The 23347-nt window shown below is 33.0% G+C and overlaps 2 protein-coding genes across 2 annotated transcripts in view; both read left to right on the top strand.

Moving 5' to 3' along the window:
* Positions 1-23347, top strand: part of LOC6043954 (neuroligin-3) — a 291951-nt gene that overhangs the window by 92503 nt on the left and 176101 nt on the right. Inside the window, exon 3 of the mRNA XM_038255705.1 lies at positions 4960-5013. The gene's annotated coding sequence lies outside the window, so the exon portion shown is untranslated. The remainder of the gene's footprint in view (positions 1-4959; positions 5014-23347) is intronic.
* The window catches only part of LOC119767701, a 106158-nt gene that overhangs the window by 74615 nt on the left and 8196 nt on the right, over positions 1-23347 (top strand). The gene's annotated exons all lie outside the window — the stretch shown is intronic.

Raw genomic sequence — 23347 nt, 5'->3', positions numbered from 1 at the left:
CTACTGCCTTCATCCGTTGGTGCTGGTTGGTTTTCCCTCGGTTGCTGACTGAAGCCTGGAGGAGTAGTATTCTCTGCAACTCTTTGCCGCTGATTCAACGGCAATGGCTGCAGATTTGGAACCACTCGAACAGATCCTGCTCCTGGTGATGCCAAAGCAGGATAATCCACGTCCGTGTATGCTGGTGGTGTTTTGCGATGATTTGGTTGGTGCCTCGTCGTCGCTTGCTGCCGAATTTTCACAAACTCAGCACGTTTTGGGCAGCTTCGATTCTTGGTCGAATGGTCGCCGCCGCAATTGAAGCATTTGGCTTCGATGTTCTCGTTGATTGTGTTGCAAGCTTGAGTTTTGTGCTCACCTCCGCAGGTTGCACAACGACTCTTGATGAAACAGTTCCTTCCACCATGCCCAAACTGCAAACAGTTCGAACATTGCGTCACGTCACGGTGCACTGGACGATAACGTTCCCAAGTCACGATGATGTTGAAAATTGCCCGAACTGCTTTCAGCTCAGACGGCGTTGTCGATCCTTTCTCGAGATGAACCAGGTACAGTTGATCACGATACTTGATGTCCTTGTTGTGTCTCGTCATCTTGAAGACTTCGATCACGTTCAACTTCAGAGATTTGAGCTCTTCTTTCAACACACTCACATCCATGTCGTACAGGCCTCGGAGGACCTGTTTCATGGGGCGTTTACCTGGATCGTCATGGCTGTAGTATTCAATCTTTGTGTTGTTCAAGAAATCCCGAACGTAGTTGTAATCCTTTCTGGTAGGTAGCAGAATTTTGAGTCCATCAGCACACAAGCGAATGGAAGCTCGTAAAGCACCAGATTTGATAAACCCGGTAAGCCACTTTCGCACCGAGTCCGATGACGATGTTTTCACAAAAATGGGTGGCAACTTTTCCCGTCGTTCAAATTCTTCCTTCTCGCTCACGTCCACAGGAAGGGTAGCGAACTGGTTTCCAGACGAATTTTGAGCGTCCTTGCTCAAACTGCCTGGCTTTGCAGGTAGCGCTTCGGCATTCTTTAGTTTCTTCAAATCTGCCGATCCTGCTGGTGAGGACCGCCTCTTTTTCTTGCCTTGAGGCATTTTTGCACTTTTTAAGCACTTTTCGGGAGCTAATATCCAGGAGTACCTCACTGAATGGTGGTCCACAAAGGAATAAAGCGCGATTATTAGGACCGCTATGGAGAAAAGTTTTTCACGACTTTTCCTACATTTTTTTTTCGTTAGGCCGATGAAAATTGTTCCGTATCCATAGCCCTAATTGAACGTGGCATTGGATTTTGTGCTGAACAACACTCCGCCATTGTGGGTGGTGGGGTGAGGGTGGAATTGGGAAAAATAATCGTTTTTACGCACGAATGGAATGACCGTTTCGCGTTTTGTCGATTAATGGACGGAAGAATTGGGACAAGCGTCAATTTGTGGATGGCCTTGGTGGAACTTTTTTTTTTGCTGATTTTTTCTGCCCCTAGCCATTTCACTGAAGTACAATATGCTAACAAGCGTAATTTATTGCTCATTTATATTCGGTATGATTGATGGTTGTGAAACCTTGTTTTTTGGCAAGGGGTATTTATGCATGTTTATGAGAGGAAATATTTACATTGAAAAGCTATTTAGTTGATGAATGTTGGTTAATCAGCAGAACGAAAATAGGATATTTTTGCATGGAATTATGATAAAATACATGTTTCTGGGATAATTTCAACAAATTTATACAAACATTTTGCACGTTATAGCAAAGTGTTTGTACGAGTTTGTTTAAATTATCACAAGAAAGGATATCGAATAATACTATCAACTTTAAAAATATTTATTTTCTTTTAAATTGAACTACTTAATCAGCTATATTATTGCTTTTTATTTAATTTAAATAATCCGTTTTTTTAATCATAATTCCCAATTAATTTTAATGGAGATGTATGGTGCTCTATGTTCAAATTGATAGCTCAGAATCCTGTTCATAATACTTCACTATTTTTGAATATTGACAGTTCTCCAGGAAATTGATTTTTTTATTTTAGTTTTTGATTTTTTTTTTTATTGAAAAGACCGGAAAATTTCAGGAATGTTTCATATTTTAACATTGAAAATCGTACCATTAGTTGCTGAGATATCGACAATAGAAAATGTTGGGTTGTTTGGGTGAGACTTGGAAAACATCAATTTTCCTGTTTTTAAACCTTTGTATGGCAATATCTCAGCAACTTAGGGTCGTATCAACAATTTTCAAAAAAGCAAAATATAGAATTTTTTTTCCAAAATTGGGTAGAAATGAGCACTAATTAAAAAAAAAATGAATAACTGCGACCATTTTCAAAAAAAAAATCCTAAAATGGCTACAACTTGAAAACGGTGCACTATATCATAATTTCACCAAAGTACTTTTTGATTGCAAATTCAATTTAACATAGAAAGTTTAAGCAAAAAAAAATTGGCGATTAATATTTCGATTTTTTTTAAATCAGTATTAATTCAAAAAACCATAACTCTGTCAAAAATGTTTTGCCTGTTCTGGAAATTTCTTAAAATTTGGTATTTGATGTAAAAAAACAAATCAGAAAAAAAATAAAAATTGTGGTTTTTTGCAAATTCAGTTTAACAGACAAAACGCGAAATAAAAAAAGAAAAAAATATTAACCATGTATCAATTTTTTCGGCGTAGTCCTTATCATACATACAACTTTGCCCAAGACACCAAATCGATCAGAATTCCTTCAAAAGATACAGATTATTTAATTTTCTTATATCATTTTTGTATGGACAGCAGCCAAATTAGTATTGAAAATTAAAGAGATAAACTAATGATTTAAATTGACTTCTTTGGGCATACTTAAGGCACCAAAAAAGTTTAAGCCGGATTAAAAAATACAAAAATTAAAATTAAGAAAAAATACATATTTCGTACAGAATTGCTAAATAGTTTCCAAGAAGTTAAAAATTTAGGCCAATTGCAAGAAACTGAAAAAATGCACTGAAACAAAAATACATGACATTTCTTTGAGATTTTTTTAAGTTAAAAAGGTAAATTTCATTGTGATATTACGATTTTTTTGTTCAAAATTTTTGAAGAAATAGCTAAAGATGTTACAAAAAGACTCACGAAAAATGCAGGATGGTATGTCCCTTCTAAATAAAAACAAAATTCATTTACTAAAATAGTTTTTTTGAAAAGTGGTCTAAACGTCAATTTTTTTAAAAACCGATAGTGAGAATCGGTTTCCCAGACAATTTTACATAAAAGTCTCCATATTGACCACTGTCCTTAGTCCAATCCATGAAAACATACAGTGGTTAAAAAAAATATTGATAAAATAGGTTTTTTGGTGGTTTTTGGCAATTTTTTATATGACAGACAAGATTTTTCAGTATCGTAAATATTTTTACCAGAAAGCTCATCCAATTTCCCATATGTTTGCCTTTGATAGCTTTTCAATTGGATGTATGGGCTCACAGATATAAGTTTGAGTACATTGCTCATAACTGGAAATAGATTTTTTTTAGTATGGTAGAACCTGGATAGTAAATAAGCTTTCGAAAGCTGTATTTTTTTTTTCAGAAATCCCGTCCAATTTCCTATAAGTTTGTTATTGACTACTTTTTGATGCGATGCATCGGCTTTGAGATACAGTAATTTTTAAATTGCAAAATACATTTAGCTTATATAAACCTAGGATAACATGTCTACAAAGTTTCATTGAAATCTGAGAGGGTCGAGTACAAAAGTACCTAAAAAAATCCTGATTTGAACTGGAATTGCTCTATAACTAGACAAGTGAACACTAATCCTCGGATAAATAAAACTATTCGAAAGCAATAAAAGTTAACATTCAAGAACAAAAAATAAATAAAAAAATAAACAGAAATAAATGATTCCGGCATTTAATGATATTTATTTAACATCCTTTAAGCTATGAGATTTTCATTCTTACAATCTTTTTCTTTACCTGTATTATATGAATCATTAAAAAAAGAAATCCTCACAAAGTGTAAATTAAACTTGCTTTGAAATTCTTAATTGGAAAAAAAGAGAAATAAAAAAACACATTGATATCACGAACAACTTCAAAATATGTCTCATAATAATAATTTTGTCTGCATTTTTTTTTGCAAAATAATTATCTTTCATCTTCCGTTAAGCACTCAGCAAACCCCCTCCATTTTTTCCGAGAAAAAGGTCTGAGTGATGTAGTCCCAACGGCCTACTCGTTCTACCAAAACAAAAAAGCATGCCATGGCCGTGCGTGCGTGCGTGCTTTTCCATTTGCGAAAATAAACGAAGATGTCACCACCATCCATTTTTCCCGCACAACGCGCTCGAGTTGTTTTCACAGCATTGTAAAATGTAAATTTTCCATCCCACCTCGCATCACAGTAGGCGCCGCCTCTCTTCCACTGTTTTAATATGAAATTTAAACAGATTACAGCGCGTTTTTTTCTTTCTTTTGGGATTTTGGCGCCATTTTGAGAGAAGTGACTTTTCCGGGGCAAGTTTTATTTTCCTCCGCGGCAGTCACGAAAGAGAAGTCGTCCTCCCGGCTAATGAAACATTTATTTTTATTTGCCCCCCCCCCCCTCCCACCCCAAACTTGCTGGGAAAGAAGAAGTCTATTAATTATTCCCGCGTGTGAGCCCAGGCTCCGCCTAAATGTGTTAACATAATAGATTTTTAATCTTTGTGCAGTTGTTGCTTTTTTTTGTCGTTCCCCTCGCGAGCGTAGGGGGGGGCGACAAAATTCTTGTAAATTTCAGATTAAGATGCTTTGCCGGGGCACGTGGGTTGTGGGGGTGGCAAAACAAAGCTCAATTTGCATTTGGAATTTTCGTCGCCAGTAAGCTGTGCGAGGTGGAGCGAAGGCGGAGCTTTTCTCGGGAAAAAGCTCCACGTTTTCTAAAATGCTTTTTAATTAATTCCATTCTTTTGTCGTTTTCTTTGCTATTTCAGATAAATCGCGTTCTGAGGGTGGCGTTCAGTGGAGGGGAAAAAAACGAGTCAAAGGTAAATACACAGAAGAGAATGTTGGTTCTTTCTGCTAAACGAAACCCGTGTAAATCCTTTTCATTAAAATTTCATTTGAACAATTCCTAAGAAAGGTTTGTTTAGGAAGTGAGACCAATTTCATTAAAATAATCTATAGCCATATTGAGAGAAATAATAATTCAATGGAATGTATGAATAATAACGTATAACTAAAAAGTTTAAAGAAAATTCTACTAGTCAAAATCATTCTGAAACCAATCACATTGGAACAATTCAAAAATTGGTAAAGCTTCCGATTCTATGGTATGAATTTCATTTCGGCCTGAATAAAGCCTTCAATTAGCTGCATAATAATTGCATTCACAGCTCACTTGAATGATTTCTCTTTGTGCATAATTATGAGGTGCATTGTGTTCACAACATGCTTTGAAATTCTGGAGTTTTTTTGAAAGGTCCTATAAACTATTGTCTTTAATATGTTTATAGGACCTATTCAAAACAAAAAAAAAAAAACTCTAGAATTTGAGTTTCAAATTTCCGTTGAAGGGCTTTGTACTGATGATATCGTTTCACAGCCATGTTAGCAAACTTTATAAATAGAACATCGCTTGATTCGGCTCTCTACCAGGCCCCAGGACCAACTTTAATTTTACACTCAATTAATTTGAATTAATTTGAAGCCGTAAAAGGTTTCAATATAAGCATTAATAGGGATTGTTAACCTTTCTCCGTTTTCAGTTTTTTTTTGTTATGTGTTTAATGCAGAGAAAAAAATATTTTTAGCAATTGATCGTGGCCGGAACAAAAATCAGCTTTGATTAAGAATAACGCTTTAGTTATTTCCTAGATAAATAGTTTGTTTCAATACTTGGTAGATAATATAGCTTTTATCAAATAATTGAAGTAAAAGTAACCTTTCTATAACTCTGATGTTAGCTCATAAACATAACAGAAAATCATTTCAGTTTTCCCACAAAATATATCTACTCGCGTTTTTGAAGTTTTTTTTATTATATGTGTGCATTTTAGGGTGCCTTTCATATAATACGAAGTGGTTTTTCGTTGTTTTTTATGTTTTCATTAACAATATGGTCAGGATAGGAAAAACGAAAACGTAATAAATTCAATATTTATTTTCGGCGTAAAAGAATTATTTTTTGCATACCTTTTTAAAAGGTACTATGTACAAAGAAACCCCATGGCACATTCGTTGTTTCGAAATAGTAATCTAGATTTCTTCTTTGTTCAAATGATACAACACAATTTTTTAATAGCAATCCGTCATTGCCATTTCTGCATATTTGAATGACCCAATGTCAGAGTAATAGTTAATTTTTATTCGTAATTTTGTAACTTCTGTTGCCCAACAAATATGCAAGATTTAGTCTCAGTTCAATATATGCTTCAAAAATAATCACTGAAAAAAATCTCGACAATACAATTTCTGACAAGCTGATCAGGTAGATATGAACAGTAAATTTAATTGAATCAAATCAAATTTAGTATTTTTATGTACATTTTTTTTAAAACGTTGGTGCCACAAAGATAATCTATACTTCTGCTTAAATTTATGGTTTTTTTTTACGGGAAATTGAAAATGAAAATTTTCACATAAAAAGATTCGAAAGTTTACGTTTTTTAGAGCAGTCGTTCTAAACATATATCCTTTGTAAAATTGAAATTTTAAATCAAAAATAACTATTTATAATATAGGTTACAGCCGATTACTATGCAACATTTTTTTTTGTGAAAAATGCAGTTTCTGAATTATAAAGTTCACATATTTTCCCGCTAAAAAATATATTTTCTTAAGGCAGAGAAATATCTCTGAATTTTGCTTTTGATTTATGTTAATATGGCCTTTGGTTGAAGTTGGTCATGCAAAAATTATAATTAAAACAAAAAAAAAACATTTTCTCAGTGTTGCCATATCAGTCCTTAACACTGAAAATTTTGGCTTCATCGTAGCAAAAAGTGGTCAAAGACAAATTTTTAGGTAATTGGACGGAAAAATAATAAAACAACTCAAATTGAAAAACTGTAAAAGGCCTATGGACCTATGGACATGGGACGAGCTTTCCGGTCAAAATATTTACGAGACTGAAAAACCAAGTGTGTCATATAAAAATTGCCACAAACCTATTTTTTCAACATTCTTATTTTTAAAACCGCTGTATCTTCCCATGGATTGGACTTAGGACAGTGGTCAATATGGAGACTTTTTTGTAAAATTGTCTGAGAAATCGATTCCAACTATCGATTCTGAAAAATATTGACGTTTAGACCACTTTCGTAGTAAATGATTTTTGTATTTTTTTAGGAGAGACATACCATCCTGCATTTTTCGTGAGTCTTTTTGTAACATTTAAGGCTATTTTATCAAAAATATTGAGCGAAATAAAATCGTGACACCATCATCAAATTTAACTTTTAAACTTTAAAACTGAAAAATCTCATAGAAGTGGCGTGTATTTTTGTTTCAGTGTATTTTTTTCAGAAAGCCCGTCCAATTTCTTACAAGTTTGTCTTTGACCACTTTTTGATACGATGCAACGGCTTCGAGATACAGTGATCTATAAATTGCAAAATACAAAAATATTTAAATACCGAACGCCCTACTCAAATGTTATTTTCGAGTACTATTGGCTCCATATACACAAAAATGGCTTATATAGGCCCAGGATAACATGTCTACAAAGTTTCATTGAAATCGGAGAGGGTCGGGTACAAAAGTACCAGAAAAATTCCTGATTAGAGCTGGAATTGCTCTATTTCTAAATTTTAAATTAAGCCCAACATTGTTGCTGGTAAAAATAAGAATTTAAGTCCTTTAAAAAAACTAAATAAATTATTCCGTAAACCGGGTTGACTTTGACAGGATTTCAATTTATTTTTGGATTATTGTCCAACTGGTGAGGTTTGTCTTAAAATTATTATTTTTAAAACTTGTACTGGGGTAGCCCACACACGGTAAATATACCATTTAAAAAAATCAAAAATCAAAAAAAAGTTACAAAATTAAAAAAAAAAGTTACGCTTAGTTTGAATTCCGGGGTGACTTTGATAGTCTTAGTTTTTCTTGTTCAAATCAGATATAAGATGTTCAAACTTTATTTTCACGTCAAATGTATTATCAGTAAGGTTGTTGATAGAGTTTTCAAGGAAAAAAAAATCAATGTTTGTATAAATTTTAATTAAAATTGTTTGAGAGACAGAATTTTCCCTGAAATTCGTTAAAACTAGTTTTGTTTATAACATTTGCGATTAATATTGCATTCAAAACTGAATTAGAAGCAAAAATCAAATGTTTTCACATTTTATATGAAATTTGTTCAAGTGAAAATCTGGATTTTTTTTCGAAATATGTTCCACAAACACATAATACTTGTTATTTACAAATTTATTTTACCTACTCCTAGTGGAAAATTTAATTAAGAACTCGAAAATACATTCCAATTTTCGATTCAAAGCCCTGTTCGTTAAAAAATGATGATACTGTGAGAAGAATTAAATAATGCTATTCGTCAACATTTTCTTTATTATAGTTTACAAACTTTTTAAACTTTTCATTTTTTTTAAAGTTCTTTTTTAGGTTTTTTAAAACTTTTTTACCAAGGTTAGTATGATTCCATAATATTCCGTACGTATTTAATTTGTACTCTTCACTTTGTGAAAAAAATCTCAAACCTATCAAGATCAACCCCGGCTATCAAAGTCACCGCGTTTTGCAGTATTGAAAAGAGTAGAAAAATTTACAAACTTTTAAAATTTTGCTTTGAAAATCGTATAATTAGTTCTTAAGACAATGTTGATTACTAAACGGAGGCCAATTAGGCAACACTGATTTTTCTTATAATATTGTTTATTTTTGCATGGATATATCTCAGTAACAAAAAAGCAAAAATGTGAGATTTTTTTTTAACTTTTTGGCAAACGTAGGCATTATTTGTTTTAAATAAAAAAAACTGCGCCTTTTCTCAAGAATGTTATCTTAAAATTTAACTGAAATGATTGCAATTTAAATTTACAAAGAAAAGTATTGTTTTTTAGTAGTATTTAACCATTAAAACATTTAGTTAAAATTTGTTGTTGCCCTTTCAAAAAGTATCTGAAAAGATGCCCAAATAAATAAAAAGAATGTTTTTTTTTGGAAATCAGTTATTCAGTAACAAAAAGTGATTTAAAAAAAAGCAAAATTAAATTTCCTCAGTTATAGCTGCAAATTTGCCAAATCGATCAAAAATATCCTTCAAACGAAAAGGATTTTTGAATTTGTACATACCACATTTGTATTGGAATAATCGAAAATCGATAAAATCCAATTAAAATATGATTTTCAATCACTCCTGAAAGTTTCATAAAGATATATCGTGACTGAACTGTCAAACTTTGTGAGCGTTTTTCTCTAAACCACGGACCAAATAAGCGGAAATTTGGGATGTAGACTCCCAAGACAAATCCCGTGTGCATGACGAAGCCTGATTTTGAAACTTTGGTTTTTGAAAAAATACAAAAATCAAAAACTGATGATTTTTTATATGAAAAACACAAAAATATTTTTTTCTTTTTATAAAATAAGTTTTTTGAAAATCGGCCTTCGTCATGCACACAAGACCGAATCTAAGAGTCTTCAACAAAATTTTGAGCCGATTTGGTCAAGGAGTGTTAAGATATCGTGGCACACGTTTTTTGAAACAGCTAACTTCAAATAGCTATATCTCGGCAATGATACAACCAAATGTCTTCTAATTCGTTTTGAAAATAGTAAAAAATGTTTATTTTGATGCCCTGAAAACAGATTTTAAATAAAATTAAGTGTGTGTTCTCACCAACCTCTGATTTTTTATCGATTTACATGTATGTAACCCCTTAAAAGGTTCATGTTCAAACAATTTGAATTTTCTTGTACTTTCTATTTCAATTTAAATACTGTTTTTTATTAGAACTATTCTTCATTTTATCATCAAAAATTAAAGCATTCTGATAACCATTCGCGCTTGAATAATTTTAATCTGACTGATAGTTGTTTGCTGCAAGGCATTTTTGCAACGAATATGCTTAATTTAAGAAAAAAATGAGTATTTCCGAGCATTTTTTTGTAGAGCCCAACTGTGACCAATTATAGGAATATTATAACAAACTTAAAATTGTAATTATTTTGGCATATAAATTATGCAAATGCTTGTAATAACTTGATTATCATTAAAACCACAACAAATTTTAATTTTTATTTGAATTATTTGTAGATACACCAAAGCTTTTATGTCCCTTTCAATCCCATTCAAAGCAATCCATTTGCTTGAAATCAAATTCAATTTCCCCTCACTAAACAACCAGAAACGGTGTGATCCTCGTACAGCTCATGTTCCGGACGCGTTCTAATCCGCAAATTCATCACAGTGGCAAACACCGAAATGCACATTGTTCGCGTCAACGTCAACGAAGCTTTTGCAAAATGATGAACCGACGGCGTGGGAGCTTTCCCATCAGTCATATGTACTCTGGCGCAAATGCTGATAGGTCAGCAAGCTTTACCAGCCCTAATCCCCACCTGGCTCATGCATACTAACTAGTGATGAACGTGGTTGCCAGATGTTGCATTGAATTTCATGGTTGGAAATGGGATGATTTATTAGTTTCAGTTATTTTCAAAACGGTTTAAATTGTTGACCTGGATGAATTTAACAACTTTGCACTCAACACGTCAAATTTGTTGACAAACGAACTTTTTTAGTTGCACTCATAACGCAAATTTATTTTACATTTTCCCAAATTCAACCAACGGTCCCACCGTTTCTTTCAACATAGCAAAAGCAAAAGAAAAGCTCTCCACTTTCTTTTCTTACTCCCTTCAAAGTTGGCCAAATTTATGCCCGGCGCCGTTCGTCCCCTTGCTCGAACCCCCAACTAATAGTTCCTCAAAGCAACACTAGCGTACAATGGCGACAAGCAGAAAAGCTCTTGACTGAGCGACCTACGCCGTCGTCGTCGCAAACAAGCACAACACTCTTGTGTTTTGTGAAATAGTGGTGTGCCACACAAAAGCACACATACAACAAGAAAATATACACACACACATAAACACTTTTGGCTTTTTGGTTTGGCGATGGCGACGGCGTCGTTTTGCAAAAGTGTCGTAAAGTTCAAAAAGATTTTGAGAGGAAAAATTAAAAAAAGAGGTGGAAAAAATTGTGAACAAGGAAGGGAAAGCATGGAAGCGAACTGGGCCACGTGGGGAATGACCTGAAAGTGAAAAGAAAGTGGCACGGAAAATTGGTATTTTTTTTATTATTGTAATTTATAACTTTATTATTTTTAAGCGAAATTGATTGGTTGAAATAATTGAATTAAATATTGATTGAATAAAATGAAAAGGTAATTGTAAACTAAATTATCTAAAGAATATTTCTCTATTTTTAAGTTTATACATTTTTAAGTCCAAAAATAGTGAGAGAAATTTTTGAAACTAGCACTGAAATAAACACTAAAAAATCAACAAATAAACAATGTTTTCAAATTTATCTAGTTCTAACATTGTTTTATTTTTTTTGCAATTCCGTCGTGAAACTACTTACTTTTCCTGTCATACTTGAACGAAGAAAAAGCTTTTTTTATGTACCGAAAATAACATAATCAAATATTAACAAATAGTAACACTTTTCAAAATAAATTACTTTTCAACATTTTTCTTATTTGAAAGTTAATTGTTTAAATACATGAACATTTGACTTACAACCAATCAACGCGTGTTTTCGGAGTTGCAAAAAATGTTGTATGGAACTTGTTGCAAGTTGTTTTTTTTTCAGCACTCGTCGTATTTATCCAACTCGGTGAACCTCGTAGGATAAATGTACGTCTCGTGCTATCTTCCTGTTTTTTTTTAACAATTTCAAACGTTTAAATCGTCCTATGTTTGTTTCGATTATTAGCATTATGTATTACATTAAATTCGAGTTCTGTAACAAAATTAAACTACCAAATTCATTTTTTTTTTCAATTTTTCTTCACCTTCATTTTGCTCGCCATCCTGAATTTTAAAATTCTAAATCACATACTTAAGCTAAACAATCAAAAATAAGACAAAGTAAAATAATGTATTTATTTTTATTGTTAGAGATCAAAATGTTTTTATTATTTTGATTATCAGAATTGAAATTTTTCCAAAGCCGTCGGATAATCAAGTCAGAAATACATTTTTTGAGTTTTACCATAGTGGCTCTCTACTTTCATCGCATAATATCTTCTACGTGTCTACGATATCAGTCGATTTTATTTTTCTTTATTTTATTTTCATTTGGCTCAAACTTTGTGGGGGATTTTCCTAATTACTTATACTTGTCTTCATACAATTTTGGGAGCAGTTCATATAAAAATTATGCGTAAATATTCGAAAATCTGTATTTTTGAAATAATTTTCTGATCGATTTGCTGTCTTCGGCAAAGTTAAGTTATTGATGAGGACAAATCGTTTAAATTACATTTTTTCACGAAGAATCAATATCATAAAATATATTTTTTTATTTTTGAAATATATTGATTTTTTTAGGAGGCAAAAAAACGCAAGTTTTTGGTCATAGGCAAGTAGGGACACATCTTTTGCCGCCGAGTAATGAATGAAAAAAATATGTTGTGTAAAAATAATGAAATTTTAGCAATATTTTTTTTAAATTTCAATTTCAATTTCAAATCGAATTTGTAATCCAAAAGTACTCATATATTGTTTTGATAAGGTGCACCATTTTCAAAATATAGCCACTTTTTGTTTAGATCTAATTCCCGTTTTTTTTTTATTTTAAAAATATTGTCCATTATTGTCCATTTCTTAAAATGTTTTCTTTTCGGAAAGTTGAGAAAGAAAGATAAAATAATTTTTTTACAAAACCATTTCCGGTTTTGGGTGGAAAATTGCTCACATTGTGAAAAATGAAGCATGATTGTTTTATATATTTCAATATTTTGAATACCAGCCCTCTTTCTTTCTCCCTGAGAATAGTGAAAATTTGTCTCGGTTCAAGTTTCGATGGCTGGTTGGCTTGGCTTTTGGAAAAGTGACAAAACTTAAATTAAAAATGACGTCGCTCCAGAGAGAGCGCGCGTGAGCTTGGTTTGTTACGGAGCAAAAGGGTAAGAGCTTGGTTAAGGCCAAGACTTCAACAACAAGGTTGGGCAAACTATTTCCCAAGTTTACTCTGCTTGCTGTCAACAGTTATTTTGAAGTTTCCCGAAGAGTTACGCAATAGATGAAACTATTGAAAAGTGTCACTCTGATGGATATTAGGGTCAAAACTTTTGACCGCAAGTTGAAATGAAAAATGAAAGCAAAATTTAATTTAATCACTGCGTTGCTGCCTTCAGGCGAAGATTTCGCTGAAAATTGACATCCCCAACTGGAGATGAAGGTCCTGTTTTTATCAACCCGCCGTAAGGCAAACAAACGACCCTCTAATGAGGGAGGATTTTCCCCGAGTCAGTCAGTCAGTCAGTCTGTCACCGCAGATTTTCACATCCCGCACCCTCAGGTGGGAGATGAAAAAGATTTGAAAAATGGCTGCAATTTTTTTTCTCCCTTCGTGTAAGTCATTATTGCCATCATTAGGGTTTGTGACATGATAAGTGTTGAAAATTGATTAAATTCAGTTTTAAAGGTTTAATTGGTACAAAATCAGGGTTTTTCAAAGATTTCAATAACAAAAAATTGCTGTCCCCCTTTTTATCACCAAATCTGTGACCTTTAATAAAAAACGCTTCCCATTGAAAAAAAAATCTCCTGCTCCAAAGCCTCTCTAATGAGACGAATACCCTTGGGCAAAATAATGCTGAAAATATGAAAACGAGAGAGAGAAAAAAACGCTACACAGGATTTTCACGCTTTTCCACACCCACCCCTCAAAGCCACCCTGGAGCGTGGTTGGGAAGCTTTTTTTGCCGACACTTTTTTCGTGGTCTCAGTTTTTGATGAAATACAGCTGGCTGGCCTCGACACGATAATGAAGGGCGACGGTGGCGTCGCGGCGCTCCCTTGGGATGATGGGTGACACAACCACCGCCGGGAGGATTTTTCAGAGGCGTTTTTTTTCTGGTGTAGGCCAGACTTCGATTCAGGAATTTCGATGAGTGGTTTCCGGTTGGAATTTCTCGTCGGCTAGCTTTTCTGGAGATTTTTGAAGATACGGTTTGCTTGACAAAGTTTCATCACAGTTTTTGAGGTGGATTTATTTTGAATAATATTTAATATCTTGTTTGGGGGGTGATTTCAATAAACCCTTTACAACTCAACCACGCCTCTAGGCGGGCTTTGATCCGAAAAATTTGCAAAAATCAATTTTTCAGCAAAAGTTTGGTATTTGAAAACATTTTTTTACAATTTAAATGATAATGATATCGTTTTCATAAAATATCGTCACCAAAAAATGAAAAAGTGACTGAAAAAAAACATGAAAAAACTAGACAAGCAAAAGGTAATGATAGGAGATGGTAGAGTGAGCAAAATACTTCTGGAAGAACAAAAGTTATGCATAATAACCTCCTGAACACGGAAAAAAAAATCAAATTTTCGAAAAAAAATGTAGGCAGTAGAGGATTAAAGCAAAAAGCATCGAAATTAAGTGCTTTTACCTTAAAGTTCCAAACATCATAGATTTTAAGAGAAAATATTCATAGTAATTTTGAGTTTTTGACCCAGAAGGAGGGTAACCGTATAAATTAGAGCAACACATGTCTCATGGTGAGAAACATTGGAAAGTGATAAACATTGAATAAAGAAGATATTTTGCGAAAAAATTGTGCACTGTATTCCGCCGGGGAATGTTTATACGTCAAGGCTTTATCCAATTTGGTGGACCTTAATTTCAAAATAAGATGTGGAAAAGTAAATCGCTGGTTTTTTTTCGATGAGACACAATTTATTACTTTGAATAATATTCCGGGCAGATGTTTATGACTAAATATAATTATGCCGTAATAATTTATGCCGTTTCTATAAAAAAGGTTAAAATAAATAAGCGTTCTTGAAAAATCAATTTTTTCCATATCGGTTATTAAACTTTTAATGTTTGTGTTATCATAACAAAATTAGTTGTTGCTCTGAGATTGGTTGAAAGCCAAAACAACTTTGGAATATTTTTTTTGTTATGGAAGAATACCTACAACTGGATGATCGGATTAGTTGTTAAAATAAAAAATAAAAACAAACCCGAGCACATGAAAATAACCTGAAAATAACATTTTATGTTATTTTTAACACGATTGTTATTCGTCGTTATTATTTTTTTGTTATTGATCAATTCTCTTAGATTTCGATCATTCGATTTTTTTGTATTTTTAATCCGGCTGAAACTTTTTGGTGCCTTCGGTATGCCCAAAGCCATTTTGCATCATTAGTTTGTCCATATAATTTTCCATACAAATTTGGCAGCTGTCCATACAAAAATGATATGTGAAAATTCAAAAATATGTATCTTTTGAAGGAATTTTTTGATCGATTTGGTGTCTTCGGCAAAGTTGTAGGTATGAATATGGACTACACTGGAAAAAAATGATACACGGTAAAAAAAATTTGGTGATTTTTAATTTAACTTTTTGTCACTAGAACTTGATTTGCAAAAAAAAAACACCATATTTATTTTTTTTTATTTTTTGATATGTTTTAGAGGACATCAAATGCCAACTTTTCAGAAATTTCCAGAATGGGCAAAAAATCTTTGACCGAGTTATGATTTTTTTAATCAATACAGATTTTTTCAAAAAATCAAAATATTGGTAACAAAAAAATTTCAACTTCATTTTTCGATGTCGAATCAATCAAAAAGTGCTTTAGTGAATTTTTGATAAAGTGTACCGTTTTCAAGTTATAACCATTTTTAGGTAAGTTTTTTGAAAATAGTCGCAGTTTTTAATTTTTTAAAATTAGTGCCCATGTTTGCCCACCTTTAAAAAAATATTTTTGAAAAGCTGAGAAAATTCTCTATATTTTACTTTATTGAACTTTGGTGATACGACCCTAAGTTGCTGAGATATTGCCATGCAAAGGTTAAAAAACCGGAAAATTAATGTTTTCTAAGTCTCACCCAAACAACCCACCATTTTCTAATGTCGATATCTCAGCAACTATTAATCCGATTTACAATGTTAAAACATGAAACATTCGTGAAATTTTCCGATATTTTCAAAAAAAATATTTAAAAAAAAATTAAATCAAGAATAACATTTCAAATGGGCGTAATATTGAATGTTTGGCCCGTTTGAAATGTTAGTCTTGATTTAAATTTTTTGAAAATATTTTTTTCGAAAAGATCTAAAAATTTCACGAATGTTTCATGTTTTGACATTGTAAATCGGACCATTAGTTGCTGAGATATCGACATTAGAAAATGGTGGGTTGTTTGGATGAGACTTAGAAAACATCAATTTTCCTGTTTTTCAACCTGTGCATGGCAATATTTCAGCAACTATGGGTCGTATCAATAAAGTTCAATAAAGCAAAATATAAAGAATTTTCTCAGCTTTTCAAAAATATTTTTTTTAAAGGTGGGCAAACATGGGCACTAATTTTAAAAAATTAAAAACTGCGACTATTTTCAAAAAAGTTACCTTAAAATGGTTATAACATGAAAACGGTGCACTTTATCAAAAATTCACTAAAGCACTTTTGATTGCAAATTCGATTTTACATCGAAAAATGAAGTTGAAAAATTTTTGCGACCAATATTTCGATTTTTTAAAAAAATCTGCAATGATTAAAAAAATCATAACTCGGTTAAAGATTTTTTACCTATTCTCATAAAAATTTTTACCGTGTATAATTTTTTTTCAGTGTAGTCCATATCCATACCTACAACTTTGCCGAAGACACCAAATCGATCAAAAAATTCCTTCAAAAGATCAGATTTTTGAATTTTCACATATCATTTTTGTATGGACAGCTGCCAAATTTGTATGGAAAATTATATGGACAAACTAATGATGCAAAATGGCTTCTTTGGACATACCGAAGGCACCAAAAAATTTCAGCCGGATTAAAAAATACAAAAAATTAAATTCAAGAAAAAAGACCGATTCCGTAGAGAACTGCTCAATTGGTTAACCCATACAAGTCTCCATACAATTTTGGCTGCTGTCCATACAAAAATGGTATGTAAGTATTCAAACAGCTGTAACTTTTGAGTGAATTTTCTGATCAATTTGGTGTCTTCGGCAAAGTTGTAGGTATTGTTGTGGACTTTTGAGAAAAAAAATAGGTACACGGAAAAAAAATTGCAGATTTTTTAATCATCTTTTTTTTTACTAAAACTCAATTTCTCAAAATACGTATTTTTTGATTTTCAAGATTTTTTGATATGTTTTAGGGGACAAAAATACGCAACTTTTGAGCCATAGAGAAACATGGTCAAAAAATCTGCCGCCAAGTTATGCATTTTTGAAAAAATAGTGATTTTTGAAAAAAAAAATCGAAGTTTCACGCTAAAACAAATTTGACATTATTTTTTAATGCAAAATTGAATTTGCAATTGAAAAGTACTATACAGATTTTTTGATAAAGGGTTCCTTTTTCAAGATATAGCCACCGAAAGTTTGATTTTAACGAAATATTTGAAGTTTTTCGATTTTTTAATATAGTGACCATGAGTGACCACTTCTAAAAAAAATATTTTCAAAAAGTTCAGAAAATTTACTATACAATTGCCTAAGAGACATTGAAGATTGGACCTCGGGTTGCTGAGATAGAGCCATTTTAAGAAAAAGAAACACGAAAATTGAAGTTTTCTAAGTCTCAAGCAAACAACACACCATTTTCTAATGACGATATCTCAGAGACTAATGGTCCAATTTTCAATGTTAAACATGATACATTCGTGAAATTTTCCGATCTTATGAAAAAAAAAGACTAACATTTTAAAATGCCAAAACATTGAATATTACGCCCATTTGATATGCTAGTCTTGAAATTTCCAAAATATTTTTTTTTGAAATATCAGAAAATTTTACGAATGTTTTATATATCAACATTGAAAATTGGACCATTAGTTGCTGAGATATAGTCATTAGAAAATGGTGGGTTGTTTTGGTGAGACTTAGAAAATTTCAATTTTCGTGTTTCTTTTTCTTAAAGCGGCTCTATCTCAGCAACCCGAGGTCCAATCTTCAATGTCTTTTAGGCAATTTCATAGCAAATTTTCTGAACTTTTTGAAAAAAATATTTTTAGAAGTGGTCACTCAAGGTCACTATTTTTAAAAATCGAAAAACTTCAAATATTTCGTTAAAATCAAACTTTCGGTGGCTATATCTTTAAAAAATGGAGCCCTTTATCAAAAAATGTGTAGAGAACTTTTCGATTGCAAATTCAATTTTGCATTAAAAAATAATGTCGAATTTGTTTTTGCATGAAACTTCAATTTTTCCAAAAATCACTATTTTTTTCAAAAAATTCATAACTCGGCGGCAGATTTTTTGACCATGTTTCCCTATGGCTCAAAAGTTGCGAATTTTCGTCCCCTAAAACAGATCAAAAAATCTCGAAAATCAAAAAATACATATTTTGGGAAACTGAGTTTTCATGAAAAAAAAGTTGATTAAAAAATCTGCAATTTTTTTTCCGTGTGCCTATTTTTTTCTCAAAGGTCCTTAACAATACCTACAACTTTGCCGAAGACACCAAATTGATCAGAAAATTCACTCAAAAGTTACAGCTGTTTGAATATTTACATACCATTTTTGTATGGATAGCAGCCAAAATTGTATGGAGACTTGTATGAATGAACCAATCACACAAAATAGCTTATTTAGTCATTGGGAAGGCCCCCACAAAGTTTGAACCAAATAAAAAAATACAAATAAAATCCATTTCCGGTTATGGTAGAGAATTGCTCATAAGAGATGAATTATGCAAAAATTTAAGAAGAATGCATATCACTTTCTGTTATTTTAACAGTATTTGTTATTGAAATGGAATGCTTTATGTTATAACCGTCTGATCGGGTTGTATTTGTGTTACGTCTTGTTAAGAAAATTTTAGTTTTTTTTTAACTCCGCTATAGCTCTGCAACTTATTGTCAGAATCTTGTGACATTTTCCAATCTTTGATAAAAATGCTTGCAAACAGGGATGCCAGATACACAGATTTGTCTGTGTTTCACAGACATTTGAGCTCGTGTCAGACATTTTTTGAGGTACACAGACTTTTTAAAAACTTCATTAAATTGTTATTTTGTTAAAATATCAATCGAAACTCATTTCGTTAGTCTTCAAATGCTTAAAAACACAATTTTTGATAGATTTCTATGACTGTAAATTGATTTATTTGAATTTTAGGCAAAGACACAGACATACACAGACTTTTTCACAGACATTTTAAAAAATCATGTGGCATCCCTGCTTGCAAAATTTTAAAATCAAGCATAACGTTTGAAAGGACACAAAGCAAACCCGAGCAGACGGTAATAACTTTGGAATAACATTTTTTGATATTTGAAAATACTAAACCAATAACATTTTATGTTATTTATAACAAGATTCGTTATTCGTCGTTATGATTTTTTTATTACTGGATTGTGATTGTAATAACAGACTAATAACATTTTAAGTTATTCTTCGAACAAATCTTTGTTATTATTTTTTGTTATTTTAACAACTAATCCGATCATCCCAATAACAGTTGGAGTTATTTTTTTATAACAAAAAATGTTATTCTCAAGATGTTTTTGCTTTCAATCAATATTAGACCAATAACAAATATTGTTATGATAACATAAAGTGTTATTCAACTCTTATGCAAAAATGGAATTTTTGTGAAAAATTCATAACACTTTTTAACAGTATTTGTTATTGAAATTGCATGAATTTAGTTATTATCGTCTGCCCGGGAAGATTTGTTTCCTTCCTAAAATGATTTTTGGAGTTCATTCGAGAAATAATGATTTTGGATTATTTAGGAACATTTTTGTATGGATAGATACCAAAGCTTTATGCAAGAAAGAATCATGCTTAGTAACTTTTTTGGCCATAGTTAAGCCACCTACAAAGTATCAGCAAAATGAAAAAAATAGTAGATTTTTGACGAAAATAACTCCACTCTACCGCTAGTGATGCAATTTTTAAGGATCATCGATATTCTCGATTATTTTCATAACAATCGTAAAATTTGTCAACAAATAATATGGAAATAATGTAATACAGAAATATAAAAAATCTTCGGCTTCTCCCTCCCCATTTAATTTTTTACTCAAATTTAGAAAACAAGCAGTAATTATGGATGGAAAATACTTGGATCATGGATTTATTTTAAAAATGTGCACAGCGTTTTTTTTTGCATTTAAAAACGAATGGGGAACTTTTCCCTACTCCCTTGACTTTGACCATGGCCAAGGAACAAAAAAATATGGTAACATTTGAAAGAGCGTTAACAAATTTTTCTAGCAAAAAAAATATTCCGAAATACACATACTCATCCATTTGACTATGACATGCCATGAAACACATAAGAAAATCCATAACTTTTCCCCCGTTCAAGAATGACACCATTCTGCTCAGACTCACAACCACCATCAGCGCCGCAGCTTGCAACGTGTGAAAATGAGCTAAAATTAAGCTGCTCTGCATGCAGCCAAGTGCTCTTTTCCGGCAGCAGCGCGAACAAGATGTCACCCTCGACAATATTTTTTTGTGCCTTCGTTTTGTGTGCGCAAAAGTGCGGTTAAAGAGCTTTCGCTCTTCATTTGTTATCTCGGTGGGGGTGCGACACACTCTCCTTGCCAGGAGTGTGGGGGGTAAATGGGGAAAAACTTCAACTCGTGACAAGTGCATTTAAATACGAGCACTTTCGAAGCCAATTTAGGGCTCGAATGAAAGTTCATTCCACAGCTTGACATGACTTCAAGTTGTCGTTGGTGCGTCGAGTGAAAAAAAAAAAATAAGTTGGCAAAAGTAAATAAAATAAATAACTTTTCCGAGCAGGAGCTTCCAGGATGACATCCGACTATTGCATCCGGTTGACAAACCAAATTCCCCACGATGGATCACCCAATGGCCGGAGATGTCCCTCCCTGGGGGGAGGTGAGGTCAGCTGGTGGAGTGGAGAGTTGCTGGAAATTGAAATGAAAACATTCCACAGCACGGAGACGACCTTCATTTCACTGGGATTTCCGAGAAGGGGAGAAGGGGGTATCCTAGGCCGGATTGTGTCACCATGTTCTTGAAAGTGTTTGCCCTTGAGAAACTCTCACTGTACAAGTGCAGCAGCTTTGGATCCATTGGAGATGACAAAAAAAATTGTTTTGAGATTTGACCAAAAACGTGCTAATCTAAGAAAATATGATTTTTCTACATTTGTTAGTTTCAATATCAACTTCATGGTTTCATTTATTTTGTCAATTTACGTGGACTTGATACCCAACTGTGCACAAAGGAGCGGCCGTGGCTGACTGGTTACGGTGTTCGCTTTCTAAGCGAATGGTCCTGGGTTCGATTCCCATCTGCTCCCAACGAGAAAGTATAGGAAATATTAATCTTGAAACACTGAACATGAACGAAAAATCAAAGTCGCCCGAGTCGGGGTTCGATCCCCCGTCCTTTGGATTGGTAAGCAAAAATGCTAACCACTAGGCCATCACGGCTTGGTGAGCGATGCCTGGAATTAGGAATACTGTTACTATCAAACTATATACGCGCTGGGTCCTTGTCCATTTGACAAGGGTTCGGAAGTTCTAAATAACGTTTGAATCCGATTGATGCAAACGTTCTTCAGGGCGGGGCTTGTCGATAAAAGCTGAGGGACCTCGCGCTCGGCTAACCAGCGTAGAAATGGGTCACCGAAGCTCGGCAGAGCTAACACCTTCCAAATGCCTATGCGAGTTATTTGTATGTATAGAATGAAGATCTAAAAATACATGGAAACAACTCAATTTGTAAGAAGCGACCGCGTGGTCCCGTTTGGTTGGTTGCACACACACACACACACTTGATACCCAACTGTGCACAACTGTTCCTAAGCTTTTATTTATTAACTTCGAGTTTCCACCCTCTCCAAAAGCATCCGCTGGATCTTCCCCTCACCGGAATAAAAACGGACACCCAGGGATTGCACCACCGTCCCGTTTCCAGACTTTTCCGGACATTTTCCCACTTATTTTTATTTCATTCCTTCAATTTTTGCCTCCTCCCTTCCTCAAGGGAAAGCAAGAGGGCTGGCACCCAAAGCAATCGAAGACGTGAGGGTTTGCGCAAACACGTAAATGCAATCTTTTTTAAATGAATTTTAAATTGCAGATAAAATGTAAATAACGGGGAAACGGTGTCTGTGAGGAGGTAGGTTTGAAGTGTACATGGAAACGGACAAACTAACGGACCCAGAACTAGTCTTGGAGGTTTTGATTTCATTTGTGGGGGAAGAACCATGGAAGCAAAGGTTGGGGCTGGTTAAGGAGAGTTATGTTTATTGAATTACTTTGAAGTTATTGTGGACTGGTTGATTCGAAATTATCATGTTTCTTGAAGAAAGAAATAACATATGAAACACAAAAGCATGTTGAATTGGGATTTGTATAGCCCCTAATTCATTTAGTTCGATAAATGTTGAAAAAATAATCAGAAAGAAATCAAACTATGTCATGCAATACTCACTTATCTTCTTCAACAATTATGCTTTTAAAAATGTTATTAAAACTTGATAATTTCATTCAAAAAAAAAATATACAAATAAATAGTAAGAACGTTGAAAATATTTTTTGAAGTTAATGTCCCTCGACTCGACCAGGTCAAAAAGTTATAATTTTCATAAAAGTTTTTTTTTTGACAAAAAAACACAAATTCCCGACTTTATCCCGATTTTGGCGGATTAAGTTGTGATTACCAAATTCAATTACTTTTTTTTTGTTTCTATCCCTTCGAAATTTTCCATAAAAATCGGGAGGAAAAATACAAATATATAAATATATTTGTAAACAAATACTAAAAAACTGGAGCTGAGAATGCTATCTTTGCTCAAAGTTAAATATTGAAAAAAAAAAACTATAAAATGTTGCTCTTTTCAAACGTTTTTCTCCGACAGTATAATCCAGTTCTTAGAACACACTCTTAAACACTTCTCTCAATAAGGAAGCTCTCACCCATTGAATTTATTTTCATTTTCCTGCAAGCAAACGGCGAGAGAGCGAAATTATCCAATTCGAATGTGGAGGCGTGCCAAGAATGTGGAGGCAGACCAAGAATGACAACCATCTAAAAATTTAAATATTCCTTTTTATTAGGTTAATTTTTGTATTTCGAATAAAATGCACAGAAAAAATTAGCTGATACTAATTTTATTTGAAGTTTTTGTCACCCCACCCTACCCCCCTTCAAAGTTGCCCTGAAAAATCT

The sequence above is a fragment of the Culex quinquefasciatus genome, chromosome 2 (genome assembly GCF_015732765.1).
Source record: "Culex quinquefasciatus strain JHB chromosome 2, VPISU_Cqui_1.0_pri_paternal, whole genome shotgun sequence".
In the NCBI taxonomy this organism is placed as follows: domain Eukaryota; kingdom Metazoa; phylum Arthropoda; class Insecta; order Diptera; family Culicidae; genus Culex; species Culex quinquefasciatus.
This window is presented reverse-complemented; position numbering and strand designations above follow the sequence as displayed.